Here is a 26,655-nt window from a genome sequence, read left to right as displayed (position 1 = left end):
ATTCCTATTTGAACCAATTTTAGGTTTCTTCTGCAGCCACTAGCATGAGAGATACTGAGGGACTCTTTCAGAGAGCAAGGTGTAAGTGGAGTAAATAAAATCATGTTTCACTGTTGCTTTATCAACCCTCCTAGGTAGTTTTCCTGCCAGCTAACCTGCGCCGTTAAAACCCATAAAATTATGCAATAGTGACTTCTTTGGAGGTTCTCTAATCAGATAATGGCCAGTGTTTAGGAGGGAAGGGCCCACGGCTATGTTACTGGCACTTACCACTGGGGTTGGTCATTACTTGTCTGGTAGAGACCAATAAACAGCTGATTACGATCCTATAAGGAGCCAATATTTTACATTTATCATGGTTGTTTTTTTTCTTTTCTTTTCAACTTCTTCTAACAGCAAGTATTTGTCAAGAAGATCTATGAGGAATAACCTCACAGGCCCCTTAAAAATAAGAATCTTCCTAGCATGAAATGATGCCTTTTGTGGAGTGGTGAGAATGATTTTGGTTTTTATAAGAGCCAAGGTTTGATTACTTTAAAGTCCATTTCTTTCAGATGTGGACACTCCCGGACACTACCCCTCACTCTCCTGTCCCCTTCTCTCCTCTATGACAGGTTCAGAGTGCAACCAAGGAGTTTTAAAGTGCAAATATTTATATTTGAGCTCTGGCACTAACAGAGTCATTTTGCTTCCTCTGTTCGCCTGTGATAACTGATGCTTCATACCTGGAACTACGTTTCATTTATCTTTTTACACATGCAGATACTATATAAATAAAAGATAGTTTATGGAAAGGAACTGTCCATTTGAAATAATAATCCCAAATTTGACTATATATATAATATATTAAATATATATATTATATATATTATATATATTATATATATTATATATATGTATATATATATATAATATATATAATCATTGAAGGCTTAAAGAGTCAGAGATACAGATTTCTACACTTTCAAAGAAAACTTGATTGCAACCAGGAAGTTTGTGCATTTTTGAAGGCATACTGAATTGCAGTGCCTGAATGGGTTAATAAGGCGAAGAATAAAAAGAAGGGAGAAGAGAAAAAGGTATGAATTTTACATGTGCTTTAAACTAATGTATTCAACCACATGTTTAGACTTCTTGTTATAATTTTATTGACTTTCTCTTTATATCGGAATATAATTTTTAATAGCTAATAGCAAATTGCAAAACAGCGAGTTTTCTCAAGTGCCTTTTCTTCCCCGAGATCCTCATCTTAGAATGATCAGCGGTTTATCAGAAGAACTGGACCCTGATTTCACAGCCTCATACAAAGCCAGGCCGTTCTTGAACCAAACAAACAAAGGGGGTGTAAGTGATTTCATTTATTTTGATAATCCTCCTCCTGCACGGGAGCATTTTGCTGTCTTTGTCAAAGTGAATGACAACAATTTGGCCAACTCTCTCTGAGCTGCACTCAACAGTGACAGGCAAATTATCAGAGGCCCTGCACTTCTTATTATCAGAGGAGAAGCCATCAGGGGGATGCACGGAGGATACCTCTCCCTTGTCACTATTTGTCAGTGGGACAAGGGCCACTGCTATGGGTAGCTGACAGGTAATTTCAACAATAACAATTACTCCTATTACTGGTGTCATAAACAATTCGCCCAAGGCATGACAATAGCAAAGCTTTATAATTCAATGCCATATAAATAAATGCCAGCAGGTAACAAGTAATTTAGCTCCAATCAAGCTTTCACCCCGGCATTAATATTGTTATTGCAAGAAAATGGAAAATTGAAAAAATTCAATATGTTAATGAATTAAGAGAGGTTCAAGGGCTAGACAGGAGGGGTTGAAAACGGGAAACCAAAATTATTATGGTATCATATTTGGTGCCATCCTGGGGGCTAAATGGCAGTACAATTACTTTAAGCAAAGAAAGGGAACCAGGAGTGCTGTTGCCTTAGACGTCAGACCTGGGGAAAATGGGACATGGCTTTTCAAATTCTACCTCTCTCCAATTTCTGAAGAGTATAAGTAGAAATATGAGAATGCGTATGTAATGTAGCATTTCACTGGCTTTTTTTTTTTCACCTGAAATATTTCATGTGAAACAGAGGCATGAGTATCAAAGGAACATGTCCAGCTGTTTAAGAAAATTGCATCAGCACCTGCTTCCTTTACATTAAGTCTCATAATAAAACTGTTTCAGTAAGGCCTATTTTTATCTGTGGTGAAGGTAAAGCTGAAAATCCCTCTTTGCTTTCCAGCTGTCTACCTTTTGGAAGTGGACTAGACGATAGAGTCCTATCTTCCTCTATCAAACTTCCTGATCAAACGAATTTGCAATTTTAGTGTTTGTCCAGCGAGACAATGTGCCATCTCAGTGACAGCAGTGAAAGAATTTGAAAATCTCTAATTAGGAAAACTGCAGAGCAATTAACGCATGTCAAATTTCACTTCATCAAGTGCCACTCTAATTTTCCCTCTAAAAATTAATGGATTTTTTTTTTCTTTTGGTATGTGTGTGTGTCCCCTTAAGGCAATGTTGATTCAAATCTGCTCAAGATGCAGTGTTGCACAGCTAAGCATCTTCTTGATTACAATCCGCCACACTTCTAACTGTGCTCATTCTCACTGCCACGGATACTTTGTCAACAGTCAAATTACACCACGCTGATAACAATGCATAATGGTGTTTCCTCCTCCGAGGCCCCTGGCAAGAGATGGGGTTCATAAAATGTGATGTTTTCTTCTCTACTGTTCCTAAAGGAAGTTTGTATGACCAGGTCACTAGTTAGGTGTTAATTTTTTTGAGATTAACTTGTTAATTTCAAGAAAAGGAATGAAATGATAGAATATGAAAATACCTCATTGAAAAAAAAAATCAGAGAAAGAATGAGGAATTGAGAATATCTGTGGCCAAAGTTTTGCTTAAACACTTTGTTCAGAGACATTTTCAAGAGCACAATTCTTGGTTAAATACCAGGTTTTTTTTCTTCTTTACTTATGGCCTATAAACATTGGAAGCCTCTCTTGAACAGACAGTATTTAGATTGTGAGAGAAGTTTGTTTAACTGCCATATTTGCCAGAATCCTCAAAACATCACAGGACACAGAAGATAAATGACTTTTTTTTTTTTTTTTTTTTAGGTCAGGATTGTATAATCCAGATAAATGTTGATTCATTTTAACTATTTTTTATCCTCGTTGCGTGTTGCCGATCAGTGTGCCTGAGTTGTCAGCACATGTGGGAAATATTTCTCACTGAAAAATGAAAGAAAGGAACACACAGTGATTAGAAGATGATTTTACGTTCAGCCTTTTTAGAGGTCATTCAGATTTGATATTTCTAAAACCTGATCAGATCCAGAACAAAAACGAGGAAATTGAACAAAATGCTAAATGTATCTCTTTGCAGATTCTTCAGGGAGACCATTCACATGGATTGACATCCCAATGTTCTCATAATGTAAGTATATTTTTGCTTATACGTTTTCTTTAATCATAGTTATTCAGTAGAAAAAACCCTAAATTCATGCAATATATCTACTTCACTTTTTAAAAATTCACAGGTTGAGTCCAGCTTTTCATTCACCAACAACTAACTCAAAAATCTCAGACTTGATATTTTGAGGTTTGCATTTCCAAATATTAAAAATCTCTTCCTTCTCTGATGGCCCCACCCTAGTTCTTAAGCAGTCTTATTTCAGACAAAAGAAAATGACATCTCCCTTTCAACTGGCAAATGTTAGAGTCTCTCAAAACCGATTGGGGGCTCGCTGGAAGTTTTGCAATTAGATTCACACAAATTGAATTATTTTCATTCTTCCCAAACATCATTCTTTGAAATCTATAAATGTAACAATATTGGGTTTAGAGTTTTGTGTAGCTTGTTTGCAAATAAAGGTATCTTGATAAAAACCAAGCCCTGCATTACTTTGGAAAAACAAAACCCTGGAACAATCTCATGCTAAAACATTACAGAAGGATTGTAAAGGGAAATTTAAAGGGAGAAAACGTGATTATATAATGCAATCCAGCAGTAATCAATTTTACCTTCAATATCTTGCTTTTGTTTTCAAAATGCTAAATAAACAATACATAATGCATCCCTCATCAGCCAAACCATGGAGGCTCTGTGCTCAAATAACAGGAAACATATTCAATTTTCCTAACAGAAGACAGTTCATTAAGCTGTGCCACATCAAATAAAACTTTAATTTCTCCAGCATCAGAGTCGCAATGAAAGCAATTGAAGAAGATGAGCCATATGGTACTTCTATCAGCAAACACATATTGCTCATTCCCCCAAAGTTTTCTAATTCTGCTCCCCAGACCTGTGTAATATAGATAATGTGCTCCGAGAGCAGCAACCATGAGCTATCTAGTGTACACTTCTAATACTGTATTTAATGGGAAATAATGAATCATAAAAGCCTAGAGAAGACGGCTTTTGCTAACCTAAATCTCAGCTGTAATTTCATTGTTCTGTGCCTAAGATGCTGTTTGCCCTTTCCAAACAACAGCAGTTGAACATAATTATGCTGCTTCGAACCTGGGCTTGAAAAAACATCCTTAATATAACCAAGTTTCTATTAACTCCTGAAATTCTGAATTTAATGACTCGCCAATGCGAGTTGGGATAACGAGTATGTGTCATTTTAAAACCCAAATAAGTATTTTCTCCTTCTCTTTGGCCAGACTGCTCAATGCATTTCTGTTCCCTCCTCCACCCTCTTCTGTGCGCCCCCCTCCCCGCCCATGCAACAGGAGTGGCATGATTAAAAATGAGGAGATTTTCTTGTTATTAGCAAATTTGACATTTGCCTGATGAAAGGCACATAAAATGTGAAAGCTGCACAGTATTCAGAAGAAATGTCTCCACTCCAATCCAAGCTAGCGAGATGAAATAATTTAGGTAAAGGAAATGCAAAGATCCTCGTACCTCTCTACTGCAGAATGCTAGGATTGTATTATAAATGAAAGAACCAAATATTGCTGAGCTTTTAGAGCGATAGTATTTGACACATGTGCAGTGTATAGTGTTTCTTCTCTCACCTTAACTGCTTTGATTATTAATCTAAACATAATACATATGCTCAAATGCGGCAATTTCTGTGTCATGGGTCCAGCCTCTGTCTGGGAAGACCTTGGGGCTGGGGCTTAACTCCTATTTAGGAATTATTTAAAAATTTTAAAAATGGTCCTTTGGCCCCCCGCCCCAAACACGTTGGTGATTTTAGTTTTTCCATTTTAAAGCTCATCAAATCAATATTTTACCAACACAATGCTAATTTAAAACACCATCAAATAACACTGCAGATACATATTGAAAACATATTTTAATGGTTTTGTTTGTTTTGGCATCATATGAACCAAGGACGATTAAATTAAAAAGAGACTTTTAAAAGTTAGAGATTGCCTTTTTAAAGCTTATTAAAATCAGCATGTTACATGCCTGTCTCTGAATTAGCTCTCTGCACACTTGATTGCCATCATTAAAACTCATTGTTTGGGTGTTGCTCTGTGATGGTTCAGACCCTTCCTCAAAGCCAATTCTTAGTAGTTATTAACTTGAAATCTTTTTCCATTGAAACTTAAAAAAAAAAAAGAGGAAAAAAAAGAAAAAAAAATTCATTCTAGCCTGTGGAAGAAACAGTCACCAAAACGTGAAATAGCACAGCGAGACAGCAACATTAAACCAGGAAAAGACCAACAGGTAAAATAACTATAGTAACATCTAAAAAAACACTTAGAAAAAAAAAAATCACAACAACACAGAAGCAGTCCATTGATTATATTTCATGAATGCCTTAAAACAAATGTTTAAACAGTTTTCTGAAACAGTGCAGAAAACCTGGGCATGCTCCATTGGGCCTGCAGTGACAATGGTCTATTGCAATGTAAAACACGCTGGAGGATAAAAAAGGTGCTTTTTGTTACCATTTTATCAAAGCTGTTCATCTTCGAACTGCAGGCAGCATTTTGCTGGAATTGCAGATATTTCTCTGTCCAGGCTCCTTTGTTTGTGCATCTCATTTGCATATATTTATCTCCAGCTGAGGGTGCTTTCTGCTCATTAAGGCCTCCCTTCACATTATTTCATAAGCCAGCTGCTAAGAGGGATTTCACCTGTGGTGACTGAGAAAAGAAGGGTGAAAAACTAAATTCTTCATAAAAAAAGGAAATCTTCTGAGTCTCTTCCCCTATAAATGGGCACCATTTGTGTTAAACAGCCTCTTGTCATGATAGATGCCTCCAGAGGTCAGGGGTTAAAGTTGATTTGAAGGTCAGCAGTAAAACAACAGACAAACCAGACGCCAAACTGGTTCCTTAGCTGTCGGTGGGAGCTGTGGTACAAACAGGTCTTGAACCTTTTTCAACCTCTAATAAAACAGGGGATGAATCTGAAGTGGATCAACCAGGCCCCTGAGGCAGCAGCACAGAAAAACACAAATAATATCAATATCAGGCAGCCACAGGAAACAATGGGGCATTTCTCCGTGCTACATGCATGCTGCTATTGTTTCAAGGGCTAGGGAATTAATTCCACTTATTTATTTAAGGCGTGTCAACTCACTGCCTAAACCTGTTTCAGTGTCAAGATGAATAAAACTTTTATGGCTCATAAAATAGAGCCATTCATCTCAATGTTCTTTGTGGTGCGTGTATTTTTTTTTCTTTTTTTTTTTTCTGGCATACTGAGCTAGGCCTCTGCTCCTAAATGGTTACATCTGAACCCACTGTTGCTATGATCCGCACCATATTAGAGAAAAAAATTATTTCACTGGCAAATGGATCTCAACAGAAATGACATAGGAAAGCATTTTAGCTGCAATGTAATAGTCCCCAAATTCCTTCTAAATACTACTCATGCGGTTGCATCTGTTTTGAGCATGCATTATTTATAAAGCAGAAGTTTTGTTATTTTAGAGAAAAGCAAAGTTCAAAAATGATAGCAATAAAAAGATGAGTTTCCTAGCATATTATCTATTTCATTTTACTTTGGAAACGCTACCTTGTTAGGGTAGCCCTTTCGCACACGTCATTTTTTTGCCCAAGTTTTCACAGTTATACGGTCAGCTTGCTCTGATGTGCTAATCAACTACCTTCTTTAGCTCCACTGATCTAAATTTTAGGTTTAATTTTAAACATAAGATGGCAAACATGAATGGGAAAGAAAATACACTTAAGTGCATTTTGTATTATGAAGTTTTTTAAAGTTTAGTTGCAGAATTAATTTTACTTTTGATTTCTTACTGGTGATTTTAATAATATACTGCTTATAAACAAGTAACACTTATGAAGTGCCACTCACAGTGCTAAGCACCTTCATTTTCTCATGCAATTACTCGTGATGCTTCGACCCAAGTTACAAAAACCTATGTAGAATGGGATGTAATAATAACACTCTTCATTACCTAGAACATATCTTAGTTAAAACAAAAAGTTCCCATCAAACAAATATCACCAATCTAGCAGATGCTTTAACAGGTAACATCATGAGGACATGATTGCTTTATATTAAAATGAGCTCAAGGAAAGAATTTGATACTTCACAAATTCTCCAATCACAGCGTACAGCATGTACATCACAGCTCTTTTTGCTCTATTGCAATGTAAATTGATTCATGGAGGACTCACTTACTGAGGTGTCCAGTTGCTTTGCTTTTCAGAGTTCTGCAATGAATAGTGTAGCTTTTACTCGTGATGCTAGGTTATTTCTAATTTAGTCAGTTGGTATGTCAGACTTTCCCCCACAAACTCAAGTTTTTCCAGCAAGTAGATGATTTGAGAACGCCTCAAACAGGAGTTGTGTTTTCACATTTTGCCAGTGCACACAGATGCGGCCCTGGGGAAGAGGGGTTCAGTTTATGGGTGTCAACTGCTGCTCAAGACTGAATTACGCTTTACTTTCCATTTGATCTGGTGCATGTGCCAATCTCTTTGCCTAGGGGTGGCCCATTTACCAAGCAGTCCTGTTTGAAAATGGAATTGCTTTCAAGTGGGCCACCAGGCCCTGAGAAAAATATTTCAGCTGAAAATTGATTGGGATTTAGTAATCTGTGGCAATGTGTTCTCATTTAAGTATGGAGCAGGAGATATTTTTTCTTCTATAACCAATTACAGTTTAAAAAATGCAAGACGCCTTGCTTCACACAAGGAGCTCAACTTGTGGTTGAAGACATTTCCCAACTTATTAAATGTTGTTTATATCCTCATCTTTATAAACCCTCTGCCTTCCCAAAGCATTTTATAGCTCCCTCTGTATCTGACTTATCAATTTTCTCTTGGGCCTTCCACATTAAATGTAACCTCATTCCCACCCCCAAGCCTAGAACCTCTAAGTAACTGGACTAAAGCAAAAACACCGTTTACTCTCTGCCAAGTCTGCACCCAAGTCTCTCATTTTTCTTTTACTCTAATCTAATCACTGATTCTTAAACTTGGCCAAATAGTTAAAAATGTTAAGTGCTAGCAGAGCCTTTTACCTCCCCCTCATATCTGTCTCTGTTTATGGAATGGGCCCAGTTTCCTCCTCTTCTCCTTCAGCCCGGGGTCTTCAGGTCAGAACACTGTAAATACACACAGCACTGGCCCAACCCATAAATCTGAGCAAAGGGCAGGCTTATATATTCAGATAAGCGCAGTGCGGGCGGGAGCATGGAAGGGTGGAGGCATAGCAGAATCGGACGCTCCACAGCCGTGTTCAGAAAAAGAGAACAAAAATGGCCAAGAGCCTTCAGTGGGGAAGGAAAAAAGATTTTAGTCTTGAAACATCCCTCCTAATTTCTAATGGACGAGGTTGGCACTACTTCCTCTTCATTTTTCTTTCTTTCTTTTTTTTTTTTCTTTTCACTTTTTCCACATTGCTTATACTCACATCCTTACTGAACATATTGTCTTGCAGGCAATCAAATTAAACAATAAATTTCATTTATTTGCAATGTCTTTTTTACTCTTAAGTGCATTTGTTTGTGTTTTGAACTTTGTGTATGTGGTGTGTGTGTGTGTGTGTGTGTGTGTGTGTATGTGTGTGTGATGTGATGTGAATTGGAGTCATTTTGCCAGAAATTCTTCTGTACTGCAGGTTTTCAAACCCGATGTCTTTGACTAAATAACCATATTGTTAGTTACCACATTGAATCCCAAAGAAAAATATGTCTGAAAGAGTTGGGAATGACCAAGTGATAAATACATGATTCTATATCTTTCAGCCTTCAAGGCTTCTATATTATTCCCAAGTCCAAGTCTTTTCTGTAGGATTTTTAGATCTCAAAATTATCTGTGACTCCTGAAAGACCATCCCTCTTTGGAGATGTCCCCTTGTGGACACGGATATTGTCACAATGGAAGAACCTGAGCAAGGTAACCATGGCTGGGACATACTTTCTATCACTCCTCTGTCCTGATTCTTCTTTAGATGCAATATATCACCTCACAAATTTGCCTTAGTCGTTTAAGATGCTAGGAGCATGTGGAACTTGATATATTTTCAATCAATATTTTATATTTTATTATATATACATATATGTAATTTTTATCTGATTTCTTTAGGTTTTTCTTTTGGCTAATAGAAACTGAATTTTTTTAAAAAAGGCCAGCTCATGTTCCTCAAAAGAACTTCTTTTCTTGAGTTGAAAAATTATTGAAAATTCCATGTAGGTAAGAGAATTTAATGGGAAAAAATTGCCAAGACAGTAATTGGGCTGGCAGCTCACAGCATTTTATACACTCTAGCCTCACCTTGGACAAATTCTTTAAATGGTAATAACAATAATAATAATTATTACTATTGAGCCCTTATTTTTGGAAAGCAATGTATTAGGTGATATATACATATACATATATATGTATATATATATATATATACATACATATATATATATATATATATATACATGTATGCATATATATAAATTTTAATCCTTACAACAATGTGGCAAATGAAGTGTTATGGTCTCCACTTATAAGTGAAATACTCTGGTTTAAAATTGAAGAAACTTAGCCTAGAACAAACATGTAAGTCCAGAATTTGCACATGAGTCTGGCCCTAGAGTTTTCTCTTCTTAGCTGCCTCTTATGGCCTCAATTTCTATGCTCAGGATGAGGGTCTTGGGTGGAACGGTGTCTATTTCGTGGTGGTATTCCATGTCTGGGCTGATTTTCTCCAGCCTGCCCCACCTCTCTTGAAGCCTAGTTGTGGCATTGTCGGAGGCTCCCTGGCATCTTGACCTGGCTCTCATAGGCCTCCTGGCCCACATGTCTAAGACTGGACTCCTTGATTTCTCACCCAATCTGTTTCTCCTCTGTGATCCACATAGTGTTTCACGTAGTGTTTCCTGGGAGCACGCTCTACTCCAGTCTGTAGTTCAAGCTAAAGGCTTTCCAGCTGCCTCGACTCTCTCCTGTGTCACTCACCATCAGCCAGCCTGGTCGTGTAGTGACATGTGCAGGGGGCATTACTGTTCCCCTACCTGGGTTTGAATCCTGGCTCCCCTGTCTATGAGCTGTGTGTGGCATCGGAGAAGTTACTTTCCTCCTTGGTGCCTTGATTTTTCTCATATGGAAAATGGAGTCTGAAATACCACTTACTTCATCAGGTAGCCTAGTTCAGATTTTTGATATTGCTTGACTGAACTGTTAAAATAGCCTTCAGAATGACCCCAGATAGCAACTCAAACCCACAGGAATAAATGAAAAGAACCAAAAGTGGTAAATAAGAATGTCAACATAACAAATATTAAAAAAGAAATAGCCTTCAGGTTGGTTTCTCTGTGGCCAGGCTCTCCCTTCTGTAACCCAGCCTCCTCACTTCACCAGAGTTGCCATTATAAAATAATAAGCAGGATACTCTCCTGCTTAAAAATCTTTAAGACTTCCTATTGCTCTCAAATCTAGCTGTTGAGTCAGGCCAAAACCTCAGAATGCCCTACCAACTGGCCTTTCCAGGTGCATTTTCCACCGTGGCCCCCTAAGCAATTTGCACTCTGGCAGCAAAAGATTATACCTGTGATATTCTTTTATGCCTTCAGACTTTTGCCCGTGTTGTGCCCTCTACCAGGAACCCCTTTCCTTTCTATTTCCATCTCATGAAGTGCACTTACCTTGCATGGCTCAGTTCAAAAGTCACCTATTTTTTAGGGCAACATAAATTGAGCCGGTCACTTGTAGAGCATATCCCTCTGTTTGAGAACCTAACATATTCCATGACCATTAGATGCACTGTAATTATGTGTCTACCCATAGGCTATGGACTCCTGTGGGCAGACAGTGTGTCTGTTTCAACTTGATATCTTTTGTTCTAAAGGCTCACGTATAGTGGGAGCCCCCAAATTTAGATTAATATAGAAAATACCATTCTCACTCCTAAAAAATGGCTTAAAGTAAGTGTGAATGAAGTGCCTATAATGCTGTTTACTTGTTGAATTAATTCTTGTTATGTTAGGATGATAAAGACAGTAAACTTGTAGCAAAATTAAATTAAAAACTCAGGTGCAATTATATTGTTCTTCTCCAGGATGAAGCCATAATGTCTTTACCTAGTACACATGACACATGTTACATTTTTGTGACACCTTAAGAAAATCTGCTAATGGAAATTCTTTAGAACATCAGTGAATTCTCTATATTTGATGCAATGTGTCATTAGAAAAGGATCCAGTTTCGGTCTTATCTGTTTTTACTCTAAGCATGATATTTCATGGGAGGCAGTAAGTATATTAGTGATTATGAGCATAGGCTCTGGAGCCAGAATGCCTGGGCACTGCCACTAACAAGCTGTGTAACTGTTGGGAACAATTTTCTTGGGGCCTGTTCTCTCTTCTGTAATATGGGCATCATAGTACGTGTACCACAGAGAGTGGTTGTGAAGATCCAGTGAGTTAAAGCATCTAAGCACTTAGATGAGTGCTTGACTTATAGTAGCTACTCAAGGAATGTGCCCTATTATTTGGTTGGTGTTTACAAGCGAGGCCTTGGATTCCTGGGACAAAGACGGGGAGGCAAGGTGTTCATCGTCAAAGAACAGTGAAGTGAGATGGAAGAAGCTTGAGAAGTTGTGAGAGTTGGCCCATTTACCTGCACAAGAACTAGTTATCCATTCAGACATCAGTCTAACACTTAAGCAATTTAGCATTTCATTTCATCATTTAACACATGGGGCTAAATCTAGGAACAAACCCTAGTTTTAACTTAGCAATTAGGATGATTGGCTCCAGAATTGTTCTACCTGGGTTCGAATCCCAGCTTCATGAAGCACTGGTTGTGGGACCTTGGGTAAGTGTTTTCATTCCTATAATTTTAAGTTTTCTCATCCAGCAAACAAGGAAAAAAGGAAAAACTTACCTTCTGCCTGTTGTAAGAATTAAATGAAAACAACATCGCTTGACGTGCTTATCGCCGTGCCTGTCACATGGTGAGTGGTTAGTATGTGCTAACTACTGTTTTCTTGTTGAAAGTGTTGTTGGAATATTTTTACTCTATGAGGTACTTTGTTAATATATTTTATTGTGAAATACATCATACCTATAGAAGAGTGTAAAAAGATTTATGTAGATTTAAAAAAACGAGGTGAACACCTGTATACTCACAACTGCAGATTAAAAAATAAAACACTGCCAGTTCCTCAGAGTCCCCGGAAAGCCTTCTTGAGAACATCCCTGTACCTCCCCTCAAGAGGTTACTGCTCTCCCCAACTTCAGATAATCATATACTTTCTTTACTTCATCATTTTAGTTCTTATGAATGTACCACTTAACACTATGTTATGAGTGTGTGTATATATATATAGTGAGGGTGCCAAAAAATGTATCCATATTTTAAGAAAGGAAAAAACTATTAAAATGGTAAACTGAATATATACTGATAACAAAAGATGAATACAAGTCACATTTGACTTCTGCAGTTACAAGAGGTGCTCAAAGTGGTTACCATCAGTGTCCAGACACTTCTGATTACGGCGAACTACTGCTTGAGCAACGTTGACCAAAGTGTCCACTTGTATATAGTTTTTTGGCATTCCTGGTAGATATCCTATGTCTTGTTTTTTGCATTCAACAGATGCAACTGTATTGATGTGCGTAGCTCTAGTTCATTCAGTTTGATTTCTGTATAGCATTTTATTATATCAACACACTGCAATTGATTTTGTTATATTCTTTTTCTATTGATGGGCATCTGGACCATTGCTGATTGGTTGCTACTATTACAAACACTACTGCATAGAGCGTTTATGTACATGTACACGTGAAAGACTGGAAGATTCTTCAGGAAGTGAAGCCTAGGAGTGGTGCTGCTCAGTTGTAGTTTATGTACATATTCATATTTATTAAGTAATGAATGGTAAACTCTTTTCTAAGTAGCAGCATTTGAAGGAGTTTTTGACATACATATTTTGGGTCCTCATAAAAATTACTCTATGGAGTAGTCAGTCTCAGATTTTATAGTTTTAATATAAAATCCAAATGATCCCTTTCTCTTGGTCTTCACACTCTTGGTCTTCATACCATTTCCATTGCATTTTGTGCTTCTACCTTTCATGCTTTATTTACTGCATCTTTTCTTCTAGATCGTCAGCTTCGTGAGTACAGTGGATATGTCTTTCTGACTTACCATTCTTTCCTCAGTCCTTGGAACACAGTAGGTACTTAATAAACACTTGTTGAATGACTAAATTGTTTGGAAAATACAAAGACAAAGGAAGATCCATGTGAAGTAACTGAAGCTTCAGAATTCAGAGGAAAATATCATGGCTTCTAGGTTTATTCGAACCATCTAATAAGGAATCACATTTTCTTTTCAAAACAAATAACTATTTTGTTTTATCATGTACCAAATACTAGTCACAAATATTTCAGGCAACAGGAAAAAAAATGTTGCCAGATATGGCAAGCCCTGGAAATTTATAATTTGGTGACTTCATAAAGATCTAATCATGCCAACATTACGTTTCCAAGCATTATTTTATGAAGCACTCCATTTATAGGGAATCTCATAGCCAGAATTTATTGTTTGTTTAGATGTTTCCAGTGCCCTCATCACTGAGGTCCCTGGTTGCATGTGTAGTAGATTAAGAGATACAATAAACTGAAAAGACTAGACCAAGCAACACATACTAGATCTAGGCCAAACTAAATAAATATGTCTATCTCTAAGTGCTGGAGTTCAACAAGAACAAAAACAAATTCTTACAGATAAAATAAGTAAAATTTTCATAAGAAAGGTACTTCAGCCTTAATTTGTTCTGAGTTTGTCCAGGTTGTTTAATCTATCAGCTAGTGTTCATAATTATTTTATACCTTCCAATTATATTTTGAAAATAATATGGGCCACAAGGAAGCACAACCAAGAAGTTAAAAGTAAAATTTCCCAAGGTGTGAATTAAGGTCAAGGCATGAATTTCCAACTCAGAACAAATGATTCTAAAATCCCGTTTGAATCTACTATTAATGAAATCGACAAATGTGAAACAGAACTAAATGCAATTCCTCCTAGTGTCAGATTAAAAACCAAATTCCCTGGGTTGAGTTTCTAGTTGTATGATGGTGGATGAATTGCTCAGTTTCATTGTGCCTTTGTTTTCTCACCTGTAACGTGTGGACCGCGATAGTATCCATCTCATTGGGTTGCTGTTGATGTGTGTTAAGTTCTGAGAACAGTGAAAGGCACACGATGAGTGCAATATACATATTAGCTGTAATTATTGTTAAAAAGTGAAACAAAACACCTTTTGTATGGTCTCATCTTTTTTCTTGACAACAGAACACCTTTGTCCATCTCTATAGCTTTAGTCTTTCAGTCTTTCACACTCATTCTTCGCTTAGGTTTCTCCTTTCAAATGGGAATGCTTCTCTTGCTTGTTGTTGGCCAAATCTGATCCCTTTTGACTTACCACTTATAAGTTAGAACGCGACAATATGCTCTGTACCCATCTGACCCCCATCGCTTCCCATCGCAGCACTAGCTGCACTGTTTTGTACCTGCCTTTTTGTGTTCATGTTGCCGGGTGATCTGCAAGCTTCTGAGGTCAGGGACTGGAGCTTTCGTTTTGGCAATTCCTGCACCCAGTACGGATGAAGCCTGTTATGTGGTAACGGGGTCAATACATATTTATGGAATAAATAAATGAATAAAGCCTAAAATTGACAAGGGACAATGATAATTAGGGACACCATAAATCTTCATTTTATAGCTGGTACAACACTGTTCCCAAAGAATTTAGAGAGAGCAGACCTAAATCAGACAATAAATGTGTGATGGTTTATAAGAATTAGAATGGGTGAGGTGAGATTCAGAGACTATTAAACCTAGGAAAGACTTCTTCAATAGATAGGTAATATACCAAAATGATTCAGCCTCGAAACTGATGAGGTATAAAATCCTGCTTTTGACTAAAAAGTTCATTAAACTAATGAAAGTTGCGGGAGGAGAACTTGTCTCAAAGTGACTCAAAACGAGCCAACAGTGTGATGGAAACTGGTTGAAATTTTATTATCAACTGCTATTTATTGAACACCTACTATTTATTGGGCATTTTCATTAGATGCTTTAAATTTATAACCTCATTTAATTTAATTCTCACAACGTCTCTATGAAGTAGGTAATATTAGCCCTACTTTGTGAACCAGGAGACTGAGGCTCAGGGAGATTAAACAACATACCTGAGGCACACAGGTTGGAAGAGACAGCACTGAGTGGGTGATTCCAAAGGCCACCAATCAAAGGAGGGGCAGCTTCATTTATTCTGCAGAATCACATCCTGGGAGAAAGATTGTCTTCATTCTGAGTGCCCATTTTAAGATGGCTGTAGACATACTAGAGCACATTCTGAGTGGGGGAGGCTGATGATTTCACGGTGATGATCACATCCTTGTGTTCTCAGATTTTTGAGTCAACTGAGGAACACACAAAGAAGTCAGGCAGAAACATGAGCTGTGGTTAAATAAACATGCAACTCCCATACCCCCAACCCAAGCACTAAGTGTAGCTGCTAGAACCACCGGCTTTTGAAGGGGTTGAGCCTGCCCAGTGAGTTCACCAGAGGGAGAAAGTCCCACTCTGAAGACAAGCAGGTCTGAAGTAGAAGGCCCTGTGTGGACTTAGCTACCCATGTCCAGTGATGTCTCCTGAATTCATCAATCAGGCGAGCCAGTGCGGCTCTAAATCTCCTCAGAGAAACAAAACCAGGGAATGAAGCCCTTGTCCTTACCACTGGCCAAAATGTTAATTGACATGTAATGGACCCAGTTGGGTGAAAAGACTGGTCTGATGGTTAATTTTATGTGTTCACCTGGCTAGGCTGTGGTGCCCAGTTGTTTGGTCAAACACAGTCTAGATGCTGCTCTGAAGGTATTTTTTAGATTAATATTTAAATCAGTAGACTCTGAATAAAGCAGGTTACCCTCCATAATGTGAGTGGTCCCCATCCAAGCATGTGAAATCCTTAAGAGCAATGACTGAGGTTGTTTGAACAAACTCAGCACTGCAACATGAGCTCTTACCTACATATGTGGAATGCCAGCCTGCCTTACAGCTTTCGGACTTGCTAGTCCATACACTGTGAACCATCTCTCTCTCTCTCTCCAAATATATATATATATGTGTGTGTATATATACACACACATATATATATGTGTGTGTATATATATATATATATATATATATATATATATATATATATTAGAAAACTGTTCCCAAAGAATTTAGAGAGAGCAGACCTCAATCAGACAATAAATGTATGATAGTTTATGGGAATTGGTGGGGGGCGGGGAATTGAGGTGAGATATTCAAAGACAACTGAACCTAGGAAGGATATATATATATACATATATATATGCCAGGGGTGCCAAAAAAATGCATACACGTGACTTGCATTCATCTTTTGTTATCAGTATATAATAAGTACTACAATTTTAATATAGTTTTTTCCTTTCTTAAAGTGTGTATACATTTTTTTGGCAGCTTTGTATATATAAGCTTCTATTGGTTCTGTTTCTCTGAGGAACCCTACTAATACACCCAGGGAATGATGAACCTGCAGCTGAGAAGTTAGGGTGGTGGCCATAAATGCTGTCTTTGCATATCTGGTGGATTCCCATAGGGCAGCGTATTGGGCTTAATCAATGTGTCTCGTAAGTGTGGATGATCTTGAGATGCTCTGAGCATATAAAAATTGTTTAAATAGAGCCTGATGGCCCTTGTTAGTGGTGCTATAGAAAAGACGCTCATGCTATGAGAAAGCTGACTCAGATGGCTGGCTGCTAGGGGTACTTCAAACTATTTTGAGGGCAGTGACATTATCTTATGCCTCTGTTAAATAATTATTATAATGTGATTTTTTTTCACTTTTTGGCATTTGTGAAGTTCTTTCATGTGTATTAATTTATTGGTTTTCCCATAGTGCCTAGCATACAACCATGCAATTACGGAATTAAGAGTGTAAGAATGGCAAATAAAGAGCCAAATTTCAACTTCAAATTAACCTGTATTTCTTTATTTTCTTCAAAATGCTTTGTCCATGTGTATTTCTTTTTAAAGTACTCATTTTGTGTGACCAGCATATTTGCAATGTCCTATTATTACTTGGTTATTTAATTATAAATTAAAATGCATAACTCACAGGATTTTTGAACCAGAACTAAACAAGAAATTAAAATACAAACAAGAAAATAACCTAATTTGTAAATGACATTTCTCCAAAGTCAATTATCTTATTTTCATAGGAAACACAATTGGAAGGAGGAATCTGTTAAATTCATCCAAAAGAAAAAAAGAGTTATTGGAATATAAGAAGTACTGCCTCTTTAAATGTGAATGAACAACAGCTTTATCGCTTCTAAAGAAGAGGATTTTGTTTTCAGTTTTTCTCTTCCAGTAAAAAATCTTAACTGCCTCCTGCCTGGCAAATGGACATGGGCTTGAACCTGAGAGTTGAGACCACATAAACAGCTGCTCTGGAAACTTTGAGGCAATTCTCTCCCCCTTTCCTTTGAGCACGATTATATGCTCTCCCATTTTCTCCTAGAATTAGCCTGTCAACATTCTTGCTCTTGCCTGTGTCAATATAGCCGTCAGGTCACACCCAGCTGCTTAAGTTTGCACTGTGAGGAAGAGAAGCGTCTTTTTGGAGCCCTGACACCAGTCTCCTGTTCAGATCACCTTGCAGGGCAGAGAAACAAGAACCTGAGCAGAAGATGTCACAGGAAGGCAGAGGCTGAGGGTATTAACAAGACTTGATATTTCATGTTGAAGATGACTCTAGCAAAGTCTAGGATAGCACTGAGGTTGACAGACGCCATCTATTTGGAAGGCGCGTTCAGCCCTGCAGCACTGCAAAGAAGGATCTTTGGTGCGGAGCCAGGATTCCCTCAGACATAGTTTTTTACAGCACAGGTTGGTCCAAGTGTGATCCCTGGACCTGCACTGCAGCATCAGCACCATTTGGGAACTTGTCAGAAGTGCAAATTCTCAGGACCCACCCCAGACCGGCTGAATCTGAACCTCTAAGAATGGGGCCCAGCAATCAGTTTAACAAGACTTCAGGGGATTCTGGTGCACACTCCAGTTTGAGAACTCCTGGTTTATAAACTCCTGGTTTATAGCATTTCAGTTCCTCACAAACCCAGATATGTGAGCATTTGGGGTTTTTAAAATAAGACGAAAATCACCATCAAAACATTGTGTGTGTGTGTGTGTGTGTGTGTGTGTGTGTGTGTGTGTGTGTGTTTGGGGACAGCAGTGATAATCGGAAAGACCGGTTCAGAGATCTCTGGGCTCCTGACTGCAGTGACGGAGAAAACAAGGGATGTCTAAGGATGGTCTTCATAGGTTTGTAGACCTGCATTCCTCCCTCTGGATCCTCAGGGCTTTGTAGAGCAAGGATGGGCCAGTCTAGGCCTTGGCACCGTATGGCCTCAGGGTGTCCAGGCTGAGGGCAAGACCGGCAGCCTGTCCCTGCTTGGTTGGGACTGGGTGGACTGTATATTCCTGTCCCTTCCATCAGGAAAAACTGGGCTGGAGACCAGAGCAGGAGTCTCAGAACCACCTCTATGGAGCTGTGTGAACTTGGGCAAGTGCTATCCTCTCTGGGCCATCTGTGAGAGAGTTGTCAGATGAGTAACTTTTTTAGGGAGGGGAACCATGGTGGTGCTGACCTCATGGGCCTTCTCACTCCCCTCATTTCCTATTGTGCACTGAGGACTTCAACAGACGGTATCTTTCCACCAGGGATTTCTCCTCCCAGAAAAAAAAAGTTTATAAAATGAGTGATTTCTAGGTTCACTTCCAGCTCTAAAAATTGACAGTCAGACCTTGGCTCAGTGTCCTAACTTTGAAGCCTCGTGGTGATAGGTTTTATACATTGTTGGGCTGGAGCCCTTCTCTGAAGATTTGTTTTCTGGTGGTGGGCTTAGCAACTCCTTTTTTTTTTTTTTTCCTTCATCTATTTTCTTTTACAAAGAACAAATGCCCCCAAGTACAATTTGCACTGAGATTACTAGACTCTCAACTTAAACATTACCGAAAGCTATAATTTAGAAATTCTTTTATCTACCCCAAGCTAATAGTTTTGCATGTCTTTATATTGTTTTCATCTGTTTCCTCAAGCCCCCTCCCCATTCAGTTATTGTCTCTGGAATATGTACAGGCTTGTTTAATTTTAGTGCTGAATTTGGGATATGGAAAAGATTAGTCTTAATTATACGACTTATTTATTGAAATGTAGTATTTTTATGTGGACCTTCTGTGCTACAGGAGCAGTGTGCACTTCTGTGAGGACGCTGCAGTATGTTGCTGAGACGAGGATCCTGTCAAATACCATCTGAATCTAAAGAAATACCGGAATGATCTATTTCCAGCATCTCCAGACCAAGTTCTCAAATCCTCTCTTCAACATGAAGCATTCACCCTAGCCTGGTAGCCATCCAGTTCAGTGCTATTTTTCTCCAACTCAGTGAAACCCGTTAGGACCCTTCTTCTGCTGCTGCTACCTCTTTGTTGAGGGTCTCACTAAGTTCCTTATAACCACTGTTTTGAACTCTGTCTCTGGTTGGTTGCTTGCCTCCATTTCATTTAGTTCTTTTGCTAGAGTTTTCTCCTGTTCTTTCATTTGGGACATATTTTTTTCTTTGTTTGTTTCCTTATTTTAATTGCCTCCCTGTGTTTGTTTCTATGTATGAGGTAGATCTTCTATGCCTTCCAGTGTTGGCCAGGTGGCCTTATATAGTAGGTGCCCTGTGGGGCCCTGGCATAGTTTCCCTGGTCACATGCTCTGTGTGCTTCAAGAGTGTCCCTTGTGTGAGTTGTGTGTGCTTTTCTCTTATAGTTGAGACTTTGTTGCTATTGGCACATCAGTGGGTGGGATTGACCCCCAGGCTGACTGGCTGTAAGGTTTGGCCATATCCATAGCTTATGAGCTTCTGTGTGGGGGGGTTACCCCACTGAGTGGGAACCACCCCAGCAGGCTCTGGTGCCTGTTGAGACCACCCGATTGAGGGGCTAATTGTGTGATGCTCTGCTGTGGTCTGAAGCCAACCTCCAGGTATGTTGGTTCTGGGGCTTCTTGTGAGGGGCTCCAGTGCTGGCCCAGGTCACCCACTGCCTATGACCGAACAGGAACTACCTGGTAGAATCTACAAAGAGATCCGTGGGTTTTCACTACCTGTGCTAAACCAGGAGGCATGTGGGATAGGCCACGCTGTGAACTGAGTATGGCTGCCACCAGTACCAGGCCTGGGGTAGCTCTGCAAAAAGCCAAAGGACACTCCAAGGCCTGATGCCACCTGTCAGCTTCCTTAAAGTTCAACTACTGATAAAGCCTCATACAGTATGCAAGTTGGATGAGGCAGGTATTAGGGCCCCACTAGGGTGGGAACATTTGTGGACAGCAAGTTAATGTAGACTCTGGTCTGGTGCCAGTTCTGAGCCTGGAGTGACTCAGCAAAAGTCTCAGAGCACACCTGGGGCCTGTGGAGTCCGATAATCTTCCAAGAAAGAGTGCAATGTGGGTTTGGCTGGCTGCTCTTGGAGAAAGCCTTTGGCATTGGGAGAGTTAGGTGGGGTGGGGTTCCAGTGAATCAGCAGGGTGGAGCCCTAGAGCTCACCAGACCAATCAGATTCAGATTTAGCCTGTGGGGGCGGGCTCAACATATTAAAGATGGCGCCTGCCTGCTGGCTACATGGGAGGAGGACCCCTCACAGGGAGAATGGGACTGTCCTTGAGCCCTGACCTCAAAGCCACACACCTCAGTCTGCTCCCCGTGTGCCTCTGATGCCCCCAAGTCACTGTCCCTCCGCCAGAGCTCAAGGTGAGTGCCTGCATGCAAGTGAGTCTGTGCGCGGACCCTTTAAGAGGATGCCTGGGTTTCCTGCAGCCTCCTGTCCCACCCAGGTGGTCAAAATTCCCACTGTTTTTCACAGCCAGAAGTTGTGGAGGCTTTTCTTCCCAGGAACGATATTCTGGGCTGGAGAGCCTGGAGTGGGGTTGAGATCCTTCGCTCCTTCAGCGGGGGTCGTGTTGAGGTATTCCTCCCAATTTTCATCCACCACAAAGAGGTTTGGGACTAGCCCATTTCTCATGACTGCCCCTCTTACCAGTCTCAACGTGGCTTCGTCTTTGCATCCTTAGTTATAAAGCTTCTGTGCAGCCAGACTTCAGATGGTTCTCTAGGTTGATTGTTCTATAATTTAGTTGCAATTTTAATACGTTCATGGGAGGGAGCAGGTACAGTGTTTATGTACTTTGCCATGTTGGGTTTCCTCCCCACTAGGTCCCTTCTAAAATAATCACCACAGGGCCTAACAACGATTTCGCTCTCAGGGAGATTATCTGTATTGATGTGGGTTGAGCTGATGGGGCATCATTTCTCTTGTTGGCCTGGTGATTACAATCCTGTCCCTCAAACTGCACCAGGTCAAACAGCAGCTCAAATGACTTTTTAAAAAGCTATAATGCCAGTAAAAAAATTGAAAATAAATCCCTGGTCAAGCGAAACCAAGAAGAAAAATATTCTATCTCAGTGAATTTCTCACTTTGTCAATAAAATGATCAACCTCAACTTTTTCCATATTTCTTTGTGCCATCTGGCAAGTCAGGAGTTGGAAGTTTGTAGATTTGGATGTTGTCATAAGGCCCAGACACCACATGCTGCTTTGTCATGGGAGCAGGACCAGTTACGTGATTTGTGGGGCTCAGTGCCAAATGAAAATGTGAGGACCCATTGTTAAAAAATTATTTTAGATTTCAAGATGGTGACAGCAAAGCCATAAAGCAAGCACAGAGCTCTTTGGAGCTTGATGCTCTGTCTAGCTGCACAGTCACATGTTTATGAGGGTGGCCCTGGTTCAAGGAGAGAGCCAGTTCAGGATGGGTTCGTTTCCTTCTCTTTGTTTCTTCAGCCCGAGTCACTTAGGTTTGTATCAGAGGACTGCATTCAATTGTCCCAGCCCAAATAACTGCCTCCTTCCTTTCCACATTTGAGACTATCTCTACGCAACATGTATATTGTGGTGCCAAGTCGCTTACATTGCCAATGAGTCCTCAAAATCCTGATGAAAGTCATCAGAGGGGGGACTTGGAGAGACAGCCTCTCGGCTCCCCATCAAGGCTGCTCTGCTCACCCTGAGGTAATCGGTTTGCAGATCTTCAACTCCATCTCCAACTATGGAGTTGTGTCTCCCTTTGAGTCTGACAAAATCCTTTATAATTCCCTTAAATGTTCCAGGCCTTTTTAGCTTTCTCAAATAATTGTTATCAATGCTTGCCAAATGCCTTAGATCTTTCCCTCCTTGTCTTTACTGTAAATACTTTCCTTACTCTTCAGCAGCAGTATTATGACTATTCATAGTAGCAAAATCTCTACACCTTTCTGGTTTTCTTTATTCTGATGTTCTCAAAAAATTCCAAGTCTCACTCCATTGGTATTTATGTAATTGTTTTAATAAAATGATTTTTTTTTATAAAGGAAGCCCAATACCTATTCATAGTCTCTCCTATAAAAGGTTATCTGTCATCCCCACTCCCAATGGTATTACTGGTTTCCGATCATACAAAAAAGATGGGTTTTTGTTACATTTCAAACAGGGAATCACAGTTGGCCTAATGATAACTTTTCCAAAAATGGGAGCATTTGAAAATTGCTGTCTCTAAACCAAAGTGCTACATACCCTCTAAACTGGAGGTCATCAGAGGAGAGGTGTGAGAGGCATTTTTATAGAATATTGCTGCCAATGGTAGTCACCACTGGGCAATGAAGTTTACAGACATTAGCAAATAGATAGTCTAAAATAATTTAAAAAATCAAGTTCTGGAATTCTGAATTATCTTGCCAAAATAAAATTGGCAGATGCATTGAACATGCAAATAAAATGCCACGGCTGTGCGACCACTTGTCTGGGGGTATACTTGGAATTTCCATTTCTTCAAGTGGGGTTTATCTCTCTCTGGGCCTTAGTTCCTCTTGCTGACAGGCTGAGTGTGAGGGTGGCTGCAGTCCCAGGCAGAAGAGTCAGAAGACCTGGGTCGCCTTCTCTACTTTCTTTGCCCATTAATTCCTATGAGACTTTGGCCAGATGACGTTGATTGCCACATTTTCAAAATGATAACTGTGTCTGTCAAAATGGACCTTTTTTTTTTTTCTTTGTAGGGAAGTGAGTTACATGGGCAGAGGAAATATCTGTGAGAGCATTTACAGATATTTGAAAGAAAGTGTTCTTCCTTCAACTGTGATCTCCCCCCTCTAGATCTTCTTATTGGATTTCTCACCACTTCTCTGTTCTTTTGAAGTATCAGACAGTAGGAGTCTCAGCTTTGAATGTGTTCTCAATGTGTAAGCAATTGTGGACTTAGGTTTTGGATCCATGGCTTCTTGGATTAAAAGTTTCCTCGAAGCCTGAGGGTGAGTTCTTTGTCAATTAACCCACCTCGTTTTTGTTGCAATTCTGTGTTAAGCATTCTAGCTAGCACCTTGACTTACTCTTCTTGTTGAGTGTGGTTCTTTTGTTTCTTGAAGTGTTCTAGGGGTGGGCCTCTATGTGGAAGTAAAAAAGTAAACTGATGGAGTTGAGGCCACTTGTGTTTCATGTAGATCGTTTTCTTATGCTTAACAATTATTATGCAACTTCTGTTCTGATAACAACATTGTTATTCTTCCTTTTAATGAAATGATATTGGAAGGAAGTTGCCCTTTCCGCATGGCTGTAAGTTAACAAGCAGCCTCCTATCCTTCTTTTGGTTTCCCCAGAACATCAATGCTCTTCAGAACTCTGCAGATTTCCTTCTGCCAGACTTTCCGTCACTCCCTTATGCGACCAAATACATTTTGCTAACGTGGGGCAGTTTCAGTTTGTCTTGCCAGAAAATAAATCTTTATTTCAAAGCTTCCTAGCTTTTCATCCTTCCCATGTTACTCTAAACACATGTTCACTGGGTTTCCATAAGCTCATCAAATAATTTCTTACAGACTCTTTCCACTTTATAAGAAGGTTCCCTCCTGTCTTCCTTGACATCTCTTTCGTAAGCCCTTTTCCGACATACTCAAATCCTTACTTCCTGGGAGAAAGAATTGTTTAGTGAAAAGAACACAGGAGTTGGAGTTTTTAATGTCAGTATTACCTATTTCTGCAATTCATTGTGAAAAGTGAAGTCATCTCTCAGCCCCAGTTTCAGTGACGCAAATGGAAATAATACAAGGCACTTTCCCCACAGAGGTATTGGGAGGTTACTTGAGATGATACATGTTAAAGTTGTTTGTGGATATTTTTACTTCAGTATGTTGGTTTTATTCTCATTTTTACTTTGACAGATTTTCCCATGTCATGCAAATAACACGTAGCCTATTTATATTATAGTGTAAATTTAATTATTGACTCACAAAACATGTATTTACTTTCTTCTGACATTAATAGTTGGTACCAAGCCAGGTTTGACCTTTTTTTTTTTTTAACCCAAGGAATTTGGAGTCAGAAATAAAAGGAAAAATTATAAGGCAGAGACTTAAGTATAGTTCAAATCCTAAAGTATGCTAATTAACACATCTGTTTGCCTTTGGAACATCTGGGGAAGCAACTACATATTAATTCTCTTAAAAATGATTTATTTAAACATTTATTGAAGATTCAGGTGTGTGATTTTAATTGCACAATTAATTAATTATTGGTGAGGTCCTTTTATTTTTTCCTAGTAATCAACATAATAAAACACTGTAAATTATGGCAGAAAAGAAAATTAATCAATGTAACTTTAGTTTTCATTTTTATTCTGAAAGTCTGTTTAAACAATTTATTTTTGATGTTAACTAGGTTTTCCGTCCTTCCTTCCTTCCTTCCTTCCTTCCTTCCTTCCTTCCTTCCTTCCTTCCTTTGGTTTATATAAACAAAACACAATAATGAGAACAATGTTATGTGGGAGAAGTTAATCTAAAAGTGTGTAAGCTGTGAAAAGATGAAAACAAGGGAATGAATAGCAAAAACTCATCTGAACTATGTCTATAAAGTAACCAGGTAAACAGAAAAAAAAGCTGATAGTGTGTGTGTGTGTGTGTGTGTGTGTGTGTGTGTGTGTGTGTTTATCAACAATCTGGCACATTCATGCCCAAAGAAGGGTTCATTCCTTCCAGCATTTTTTTGATTGAATGTGATTCTCTTAGTTATTATTTCTTATCTTTTGAGATTAGCTATTTTTTTCTTGATTTTTATTAGACTTTGAGTAAGCTTATCAATTTTTAGTTAATAAAATGTGAGCTTGATGTTCTTATAATCTGGTCAGTGGTAAATGTTGTCACCCAAAGAGAACCATTTGAAAAAGCACATCTCCCCCTCTTCCAATGTACTGGTACCTGAATATTCTTCGTTAGTCTCTCCTTTGGGTGAAGACTTCAAAAGTTTCTGGTAAAATGCAAATATGCTCTTGGGAAAAGTATATCATGCAAACATACTTACCCATTGATAATTTTACTTAAATGGGTATCTGGCAGTAAAAGAATGGGACACGGATACAGTAAGTGTGGAACTTCAGGGAGTTCAGGAGGTAGGGACATGGCCCTCTAGTTAGAGCCAATTCCTTGATCTTTGGTTGGGGGACAGTCTAGGGCTTGTGTCTCTCTGTGGGAGGAAGCAGACAGGAGGACAGGGCACTAGGGACAAACCTCACCTTTCACAACGTGGCTTAGAATGACGGTAAACTGAATAAAAATGTGTGTTCCAGTTGTGGCTAGAGCAGGTATGTAGTTTTAAGGCAGAGCTTTGGAACCATGCAGTTCTACCTCCCCTGCTGATTAGCTGCATAACTGAAGCTGTTTTCTCATCTGCCAGATAGTTATGGTAATACCCAATTTGTTGGGTTCCAATGATGACTAAAGGGGATAATATTTATAAAGTACTCAGTGCTTATCCTGTACTCAATAAGCATCAACAAGGTATTTATCTACATGGGTACCTATATCGATATCTAATTCTGTGTCTCTTAATATGCCTTCAATTGCATGTAACAGAAAAATCTGATTCAAACTTAACCATAAGGACTTGAACCATAAGGGACTTACTAGCTCACATAAATAGACAGCAAAGGTAGGCAGGCCTTGGGGTTGGTTTGTTTTAGTGAGTTGAGTAATATTGCCATGGCTCACGTAAACTTCCTTCTCTTCTCCTTCCTTTCTGGTGTTAACTTTATCCCAAGGC

The 26,655-nt window shown here is 39.1% G+C and overlaps 1 long non-coding RNA gene across 1 annotated transcript; it reads left to right on the top strand.

The window, feature by feature from the left end:
• The first annotated feature begins 937 nt into the window (after window positions 1–937).
• Window positions 938–19,847, top strand: LOC117032675 (uncharacterized). Its single transcript, XR_004424793.1, has 3 exons — window positions 938–1,344; window positions 3,401–3,451; window positions 19,735–19,847. It is a non-coding gene; the product is annotated as an uncharacterized LOC117032675 (long non-coding RNA).
• Window positions 19,848–26,655: the final 6,808 nt, after the last annotated feature.

Source organism: Rhinolophus ferrumequinum, chromosome 13 (genome assembly GCF_004115265.2).
Source record: "Rhinolophus ferrumequinum isolate MPI-CBG mRhiFer1 chromosome 13, mRhiFer1_v1.p, whole genome shotgun sequence".
Lineage (NCBI taxonomy): Eukaryota > Metazoa > Chordata > Mammalia > Chiroptera > Rhinolophidae > Rhinolophus > Rhinolophus ferrumequinum.
Note: the sequence above shows the minus strand (reverse complement) of the source record. Positions and strands in the feature narration are given on the sequence as shown.